Here is a 10373-nt window from a genome sequence, read left to right on the forward strand (position 1 = left end):
CTACAACACATGTGAGCCTCCTATCCCCCTCAGTATAACAACCTGGCCCTTCTGGAAACTCAAGGATGAGAGGAAAGCAGAAAGGAGCAAACGTTCATCTTTAAATCTGACAAGGCCCGTAAGCCCTGGACATAGGAAACCAGTGTAACTTTGAGCCAAAGAAGGCATTGAGAAACCATCTAGCAATGATAGCAGGCCATCACCCAGATCTGTGTGGCTCTTGGAACCCCTAAGGAATCATGTGCTCCTGGGATTAGCGGGGAGACCCATTCAGGGCTCTCCATTTTCCGTATGGAGATGGGGAGGTCGAGAATGGTCTGCAGGGCCTGGCAATGGAAAGACCTGTTTAGTTAATCCTGGCTCAGCCATGCCCTCCCCAGGGGACCCAGCAAGGGACATTTTGGAGCTGGTCACACCTGCCCCAGTTCCCGCTGGAAGGGTTATTAGGGTGGGGCTGAGCCACGGGTGCCTGCAGGCTGGGGTGGGGAGCTCCCAGGCCCAGTTCAGGTGGGGTCCTCTTAGGCGTCACAGACAGTGATCACTGAATGTTAGAAACAGTCTGGCTTGGGGCTGGCTCCATGGCCAAGTGGTTAAGTTCACGTGTTCTGCTGCGGCGGCCCAGGGTTCAGATCCTGGGCGCGGACATGGCACTGCTTGTCAAGCCACGTTGAGGCGGCGTCCCACATCCCACAACTAGAAGGACCTGCAACTAAGATATACAACTGTGTACGGGGGGGTTTGGGGAGAGAAAGCAGTAAAAAAAAAAAAGATTGGCAACAGTTGTTAGCCCAGGTGCCAATCTTTTAAAAAAGAAAATAAAAGAAACAGTCTGGCTTATTGTCTTCAACATCAGAGCTCCTCCCATCCCTAAAACCAGCTTGTGGCCACTCAGTGTTTTGTGACCTTCTAATGAAGCAAAACCCTAAAATGCACCAGCCTGTCAGCAACTCGTGGTTCAGGGACCCCTGAAGCTGAGGAGCCAGCCAGACCTGGTAGACCCACTCAGCCATTTCTCTTTGGCATGGCCCCGGTGATCCCCACTCACCATCCCCTGCAAGCTCTGCCAGCAGAGCTGCTTGACTAGGAGGATCTCAAAAAGGCCCAGTGGAGCTGTTGCTCCCACCCCTTCCAGCTGGTCCCCAAAAGCAGACTTTCCCCTTCATGGTGGGAGCACCCCCTCATGGGGAAATGGACCAGTGGAGCTGCTGAGGTAAGTATTAGTGACTGGCCCTGAGTGTACACTGAATGCATGTTGTGTGAGGAAGGAAAAGAACAGGCAGCGGGGAGGACGGGGGCGAACGAGGAGAGGAAAGAAAACACAACATCCCCACTGCGGGAGCGCACTGCAGCCAGGCGAGGCAGCACAGCGGGCCACCCCCAGATCTTCAAGGCCAGCTGGCAGGGTGGTAGTCAGGGCGAGTAGGTGGCCAGGGCAATCCATCGCCTGGCTGGAGAGCCCACCAGGAGGTCTGCACCCACCAGCCAGTACTGCTGTCCTCTCTGGCCTGGCACACAGTAGGGGCTTAATCAGTGCTTCCAGAACACATCACAGACATTAACAACAGAGACCGATGTGCACCATGGACATGCACACGTGCACTTTAACCCTGAACTAAGCCTCTGCTTCTTGGGAAGGTCTTCTACGTGGGTTAAATAAGAAGTGCGTGGAGAGCCCTTAGAACCAGGCCAGGCTCGTGGCAGGGGCTGTACAAGCCTTACCAACTGTTACCAAGGATTCCCCACACGAACTTGGCTCTAAGGCTGGCCACTGTGGACTGCGGGAGAGCAGCATTTCTGTGAAACGTGGGACCTGGCAGTGTAGTGTGTGTTGAGTTACACACATGTTCTCCCGGTCACTGTGCTGAGGCAGATGATGAGATTTCCTCTGCTTTCCCACAGTGCTTTCCTGAGACGGCCATTTCCGACTCTCCACAGGAGCTGCCTTGGCCTTCCCTCACCTGCAGCAGCCCAGCTCCTACAGGTGAGTGTCAGCGTGAGGACAGTCCTGTAGCTGAGAGACTAGAGAGTGCTTTCCACGGACTTGAAAACTCTCCAGTGGCTGTTTTTGGGGCATGTGATGAAAATAACACTGGGCTTGGGTTAGAATCCTTAGGCTTGACTCTGCCTCCTGTTGGTGAGGGACCTTGGGTTTACTCAACCGCTGAGCCCTGGTTTTCTTATCTATAAGACGAGTTTGTTCGAATGCCATTTTCCCTACTTCCCAGGGTGTGGAGAAGAGCAAGTGAAAAGGACATACGTCCGAATTTTCACGTCTTGTAAACCTTACACAAAAGTGAGGTGTTCTACTAATCATAACTGTGATCAGTGAAAAATGAAGGGACACTGCTATGCTGTGGGCAACCAGAACTGTACTTTAAGTATTAGACGTGATCCTGAGAAGTTAAGCGTGAGGCAGATCTCAATGATGAAAGTTTCTAATTTCAGTTCCCAGAAGATGCTTTTTGTAAACATTTATTTAGAAGGACATTCTTCTTCAATGCACCCTCTAGAGCCAACAGATCTGACCCATGTCCTGAACGGCCCAGGTCTCTGCCTCTGACTGAACCCCATGGGCTCTTCCCCTGTTTGGAGGTGGACAAAGCTTTAGATGTCCTTGGGCCAAGCCCTCCTGGTTAAAATTCTGGGATTTCCTCCTTATATTTGTCCATTTACACAGAGGGTTCTTTTCTTCATGGAGTCAGGACACATGCTTGCTTCCCCTGTACCCCATGACCTCAGGTACATTTCCTTAGTTCTTGTCCTGAATGTTTTCTCTCCATCGCCTTCATGATTAGTGTTAGCACTTGGCTGAAGCCATCTGTAGTTTTTGGCCTGCCTTATTTCTTTTTTTTTTTTTCCTGCTTTATCTCCCCCAACCCCCCCGTACATAGTTGTATATCTTAGTTGTGGGTCCTTCTAGTTGTGGCATGTGGGACACTGCCTCAACATGACCTGAAGAGCAGTGCCATGTCTGCACCCAGGATCCGAACCCTGGGCCACGGCAGGGGAGCGCGCGAACTTACCCACTTGGCCACGGGGCCATCCCCTGCCTTATTTCTTAAGGTGATCAATTCAGTGATTTCATTGTCTACTGAATAAAGGACATCTTGGTTAATAGGGCTTAAATGACAAGAAATGACACCTTCGTTTTGTTGGGCATTCTCACTGGTGATCATAGTGGTGTTGGGTGGTAAGTCACATGGGAAATCTCCAATTGATGTGTGCACACTGGGTGAGTACTCAGTGGTTTGTGAGAGATGCCCTACACAATAAGAGTTGTCTCCTGGCTTTGGGGTTGAACCTGAAGCTGACCCCTGTTTGTAGATCGGGTGGAAGTCAATTTTGTTCTGCTCATGTGAAGTTCTCTCATGTAACTGGGGATGCCTGAGGGAAACAAGCCTGAGAATTACTGGTCTAAGGAGCACAGGACCTCATCTCTCTTCTAGTAGCATCCTTTAGACCACTGTCACACGCCGGACCTGATATAGGAGGTACTGGAGAATCAGGCTAGGGGTGTGTGTCTTACTCCTGCCTAGCACCTGGATTTCTGTTTTGAATTGAGCCAGAATGTCACCAAAAGCTGCAAAGTGAATATACTCATGATTTTTTCAATTTGTTCTGGCTTCTAGGCTAGCCTGAAGGCTGACTATAAATAAGCCCTTTGCACAGCATTGCCAAGCCTTGGTTAAAGTCATTGAGGATTTTCCCACAGAAGTACAGCTCTGCTAGTGTCTCTCTGGGGCGTGTCTCATACACTCCTTAAGAAATGTTATTACTGATTCCCATCTCTGGGCACTGCCCTGCAGAGGCCTGACTATATTGTTCCTATCACATTTATAGACACATTTAAACATGTGAACGTGTAAATCTGGGGTTCTCGACCATAGATGCTTCTGTCCCACATGGGATACTTGGCAATGTCTGGAGACATTTTTAGTTGTCACATGGGTATAGTGCTGCTGACATCGAGTGGGTAGAAGTTAGGTATGCTGGTAACCATCCCACAATGCACAGGACAGCCCCCACAACAAAAAGTGTCCAGCTCAAAGTGTCAGCAGTGCCAAGGTTGAGAAACCTTGATGTAAATACTGAAAATATGTATTTACATCTCACTCGAAATTGTCAAATAGTAAGTATTAGTAAGTCCGGGAAGCCGGCCTGGACAAGGTGTTACTATCAAATGACAATAAGTCATAGTTTCAAGGGCTCACTCTGAGAAAAAATGTCCCCGTCCTTTTTAATAAAACTCTTCAGATCAGAAGTTTTCTGACATTTTTTAAAAACCTTTTAATCATAGAGTGACTTATAACTGTTAACTGGCTGACATATAAAGTAGTCCTGCTTGCTCTGCCACGTGACCACAGCAAAAGAATCCAGAGCTGCTCCTTCCATTGGCACTGTTGTGCCAGAGTTCCTGTGCGTGCCGGGCTGGTCCCATGGGTCTCTGAACCAGGGAGTGACATCCTCAGAGCACAGGGCCTGCGAGGGAGGTGGGCAGCACGTGGTGCAGGACTAGAGCTGGGGTGAGAGGCTCACTTGGTACACAACCCGTCAGCGGGCACTGGTCCTCAGTGAGCCTGCCTGGAGCCTTGCTGGCACACTGTTTCAGGAGCTGCACGCTGTCTTTCGAGAGCTCGTAGAGAGCATTTTCGGCAGCTTGGATGGCATCCTCGTCGTCTGGAACCTCTGCTCCTTACAGGAACATGTGAGCCCTGAAGAGTACAGTGTTACAATGGAACTTCTAGACCCTGAGTAGGTAGGTTTGTCACTGAAAGAGGCTGGATGTTTCCACGTGGTGACCCTGTTTTTAAATCACTATATTTCTCAAAGTTACAAAAACAGTCAAAGCAAGATAATTTGTAGTTCATTTGCCCTGTGTTTGTTGGTTTAATTTCACATTTAGTGGCTCAGTGATGAAGCTGGTTTATAAAACTTCGGGCTGAAGACTGTAAGTTTGATTTCCTGTCTCTTACCTGCCTATAAGTAAGCCATGTGGTGAGAGCCGTGCTTGGGGCAGAGAGCCCTACACAGTGGCTACAGTAGTGGTGGGTGGGCCAGAGTTCAGAGGGGCTGTGACAGTGGGCAGGAGAAGCCACAGTGTCTGTTCAGGGCTCAGGAGGCATCACAAGTTGGAACTTCAGTTTTACGGTTGGAATTTAGTTTTTTTTTATGAGATCATTCCAAACTCTGCCGATGGGGAAGGCGCCATGCTGCCTGGGTTGCTCCTGGCTAAGTGACAGGCAGAGCCACATGACTGGTTGCTTTGTTTTTCTGAGACTCCAGTCCCGCAGGGGCAAATTAAGGGGTGACTTGTTCGGTAAGTATGAGAAGCACGGGAGATGGGATTTATCAAGTGCCTGGCTAGGCTCAGAAATGTGCACAGCTGCTGCCCTTGCTGTTTGCGGATCTATGAGAGTGATATGAGGGATTCTAAGTGAAGGCTCCTTTGCTCAAGTGCTGCACAGAAACAGCACTGGTCCCACGGGCAGCGTCCATCTCAACAGCCTTCCCAAAGGGCTACACCTCATGTGGAGCAGCATACCGGGACCTGCTCACAAGCCTGCCTCTCTGTCCCCACAGGGCCCTGTGGAGGCATCCATCCAGGATCACGTGCTCCCCAACAGCCTTCCATACAACAGCAAGGTCCGGTTCCCCCCTACCAGGGGCCTCGGCCTGAACCTGGCCCTCAGTGTCCTTTGTCGGCCCCAAGGGTGAGGAGGCTGTGAGTGGTCAGCACAGCACTGGGGGGTGGCCAACAACCCTGCTGTTTGCCCCTGACACTGCCATCAGGTCCATTTTTTCTTCTCCCTGTTCTTTGCCTTGAGCCTAATCACTCAGAAGGTACAGAAGGGAAGTCACTGAGCACAGTTTGCTTTACCAAAGACCCCTGTGAAGGGTGGGGGGCCATGACCCAGCGCTCTTGTTTTCACACAGAGAAGGGGGAGCTTGGATTCACCCAAGAGCCAGCTGTCGGCCTTTCCTTATCTTCCGTTTCTTCTTTTCCCTTCCCGCCTCCTTTCTCCGGGTCCTCCTTTCCTTCCTCCTCCAGTCGTTGTCCTTTGAGGACGACAGACTGGTGGGCAGACTTACCAGGCAGTGTGGGGTGACTCAGGCATCCCAAGTGGCGGTCAGGGAGGCTTCCCACAGCAGGTGATTTGTGGGCATTGGGCCAGGGTTGAGGTACCTGGGGGTTCACATGCTGGCAAGACTGAAGGGTCTAGTCAGGCCCTCTGCAGTGGGAGCTTTTCTGGCATTGCCCTAGGTGCTCGTGGGCCGGACTCGGGGACATAGCCCATGTCCCAGGACTTCCCTGCATTATGAGTCAAGCCTGCGATTGCTGGCGTCAGCAGCCTAGGGCGGTGCCCAGAGCCACACCATAACGTAAGTTTCATTTTCCAGCCACTCCCTGGGGTCCTTCACATTCCTACTTCAGACTGTGCTTATTTCATCCTGGTGGACAGGTACTTGTTACGGTTCCTGCCCAGGGAAGACAGCATGCTCCCCCCGACTCTCCTCCAGTCCAGGGGGCCCCAGCCCCCACCAGCTCCCAGGTAGGGTTCTTGGCCAGTACCTGAGGTGGCCCACACTTGCTATTAGCCATTAAGGCCTGGCCTTTCCATGAGGCAGTGGCCCAGTCGGTGGGTGTTGCTTATGCAGATAATGGTGCCACTCTTTGTCCAGGGCTCCATGATTTTTCTTATACTTGAGATTCCCCAATCTCAGCTGCACAGCACAGACTGGAGGGTGGGGGAGAGGAGGACATCTGTGTTTTGGTTTTCAGGGGCCATCCCTGCCAGTCGGGTCCTATGGCCTCATTGACAAGGCATGGCTCTGGTGTGGGAAGGGGCTGTGTTCTGCCTGTAACAGCCCTCACCACACGCAGCCTCCAAGCCCCACACTGAGGCAGTGAGCAGGGTGGCAGGGGATATGAAGCTGAGAGCTGATTGATGGTGCTGGGCTGGTGGATCTGGAGAGAAAGGACTTATAGGCAGGCCACAGAAGGTTGACTCATGGACAAATGAAAATAATTGGAATCTGTGTGGGCTCAAGGACCAGATCTTGGCCTGAACCAGAGGCTCTTTTGTGCCAGTCTAAGCAGGCTGGGCTGTGGCAGGACTGTGCAGGAGGGGAGTGTGCAGCCAGCCTCAGCCCGAAGGTGAACTGGGGCCTTGCTGAGCCCTAAACCTGGGGCCTCTTGGCCAACTCTCCCCAGGAGACCCTCCTGCCCAGGCAGCTGCCACCTGTGCTCCTCTGACCCCTCCTCCACCACGCTGCTCTTTCCTGCAGGTGCTGGCCCACCCCGCATCTGCTGGCACATGCCATGCCACTACCCCAAGTTCACTTGTGGACAGATGCCCCCAAGGAAAAGGAATTGAAAGGAGGAGAGTGGCAGTGGGTAGGTGGCACAGAAGTGGGCAGAGGCTGCCCTGATGTGTGATGCTGCAGCCAAAAAGGAGGACTTGGGTGGGCCAGGTTCACACCCTCTCCAAGGCAGACTTAGCTGCCAAGCAATTTTCTGGGCCCAGTTTTGTTTGCTTGTTTTAACATATAATTTCAGACTTACAGAAAAGTTGCTACACACAACATAAAGAACTTTCAGAGACCCTTCACCCAGATTTCTCAATTGTTTTGTCCTCTCTTGATTTATCTGCGTAGATTTCTTTCTGGGCCATTTGAGTAAGTTATAGACATGATGCCCCTACCCTCTTAATATTTCGGAGTGTATTTCCTAAAGAGATGCATTCTCCTTCATAACCACAGCACTTCTATCCAAATCACAGAGTTAGTATGTGCTACCAGCCCACCATCTAATCCTCAGACCCCACTCAGCTTTCACCAACTACCCTACTAATGTCCGCTACCCAACTGGGACCCAGTGTAGGGTCACTCACTGCGTGCAGTTGTCTCTCTAGTCCATGTCAGTCTGGAACTGGTCCCTGAGTCTTTCCTGACCTTGATGCCTTTAAAGTATGCACCCTGGGTGTGTGTGTGCTCTGCTGTTTCCTCGAGATTAGGCCCAGGGCAGGCGTCGTTGAAGAAGCACTGCATCCGTGGCCCAGGGTCTCTGTCCCCCATTACTGGCGACACTAGCTTGAGCACTGGGCTACGAGGTGTTGGCCAGGTTTTTCTGCTGTAAAGTTAAATAAGTACTTTGTGCCTAAATTAATTAACAAGGGGAATTTAGTGGGAAAATATACTGAGACTATGCAGTTATCACTAGTGTTAGCATCCCTTGATGATCCTTGGCCAGGTCACTTATTAATAAGTTGGTTGCCAAGTGATGATTTTCTGATTTCGCCACCCTTGCATTTATTAGTGGGCACTTTATGGTAAGGAAGACTGTTATTCTCCTTTATTTATCTGTATATATCAACATGGACTGAGGGTCATTGTATGATTGAACAGGCTGTAATCGTTACTGCTGTCATTGACTTTGATGTCCACATCACCCCTGGTTATGCCAGCAGGAGCCCCTAACCAAGGCCCATTTCTGTGTCACCCTCAGGACACCAGCTATGCCTTTTACTTCCTCTGGCCTCCACCACACCAGCCTCCCAAAGCAACAGATCTCTCATCAGACATCTGTGATGCAGACCCTGCCTCCCACGAGATCTAGAGGTCAAAAGCTCTGCTCCAGGTGAGAGCCCGAGGCAGCTCTTCTCTGCTTCCATTTCAAAGTGAACTGCTCAGCCACTTGTACCCTATGAGGTAGAGGCCTAAAGACTGTCCCTCATCCTAGGGATGGTTCTAAATTGTTAGTATTTTCCTGCGGTGACATTTAGAAAACAAAGATGAGAAAAACTGGGCCGGCCCGGTGGCGCAGCGGTTAAGTTCTCACATTCCGCTTCAGTGGTCCGGGGTTTGCCAATTCAGATCCCAAGCGGACACAGCACCGCTTGGCAAGCCATGCTGTGGTAGGCATCCCACATATAAAGTAGAGGAAGATGGGCACGGATGTTAGCTCAGGGCCATTCTTCCTCAGCAAAAAGAGGAGGATTGGCAGCAGATGTTAGCTCAGGGCTAGTCTTCCTCAAAAATGAAAAAGAGAGAGAGAGAGATGGAAGAAGTTTACTCACCTCTCTAACCTATATGTCAGTGGCAGTGTTTTCCATCCCAGGATTCCCTATCCAGAGTTTTGTTTTTCTCATGGTGATGTAACCCCTGCCCAGTCTTTTAGTTTCTACTGGATCCATGTAAATGCTCTCCCCACCCCACCCACCTCTCTTACCCACTGCCATGTTGATGGAGATGTTTCCTATGATCACCATCCTGTGGGTATAAACCCCGCCCCTGTAGTATTTTAATGACACTGAAGGGAGAGGACCCTTGAAGCCTTCACCTTGGTTGGTAGGCAGCCCCCGGCCCTTCCATGTCAGGGGATCCGAATGGGAGGTGGCAGGGCCCCTTGTGTGCTCCAGACTCTCCCTCAGGCTTGGGCTGGCTCACTCCCACAGCACACCGCTGGCCACCTCCTAGGCCTGACTGTCTCTTCCAAGCACATCTTGGAGGAATTTGGCCAGTTCTAACAGTGGACTCTGGGGCTAAGTTGGTAACCACAAGCATTGCTTGTTGACAGCCTGGAATGTGGGTAAAATGGGATTCTGTCCCTCCTACCTTGTATATAACTCTTGGTATTGGGTTGCTGTGCTTTTTGTGACTTCCATTTTATTGTCACAGCAGCACCAGGAGGTTGGACAGCTGGAATCATCATCCATGTTGACAGAAGGGGCCCTGGTGCTTCCAATGGCTCACAGCTAAAGTGGGCTCTGGGCTCTGCCAGCCCAGGAGGACGGCAGGTGACCAAGACATGGGCTTGCAGGAAGGAACTGGAGGGTTGTTTCCTGGACTGAAATGCTAATGCTCTGTTTTTCTTTGGTGAGGAAGATTGGCTCTGAGCTAACATCTGTTGCCAGTCCTCTTTTTTTTTCCCCCCAAAGCCCCAGTACATAATTGTAAGTCATTCTAGTTCTTCTGCAAGGGATGCTGCCACAGCATGGCTTAATAAGCAGTCTGCACCCAGGATCTGAACCAGTGGACCCCTAGCCACCAAAGCAGACCACGCCCCACAGGGCTGGCCCTTTTTTTTTTAATTAAAAATCTTTTGGAATTATGGTAAAATACACATAACATAAAATTTACATCTTAACCCTTTTAAAGTGTACGGTTCAGTAGTATTGAGTATATTCACGTTGTAATGGATCTCCAGAACGTTTTTATCTTGTAAATCTGAAACTCTACCCATTAAACAGCAATTCCTCATTTCCCCCTCCTCCCAGCCCCTGGCAACCACTGTTCTACTTTCTGTCTCTGTGAATCTGACTATGCGAGGTGCCTAGATGAGTGGAATCACACAGTATTTGTCTTTTTATGAC

Source organism: Equus przewalskii, chromosome 6 (genome assembly GCF_037783145.1).
Source record: "Equus przewalskii isolate Varuska chromosome 6, EquPr2, whole genome shotgun sequence".
In the NCBI taxonomy this organism is placed as follows: Eukaryota; Metazoa; Chordata; class Mammalia; order Perissodactyla; family Equidae; genus Equus; species Equus przewalskii.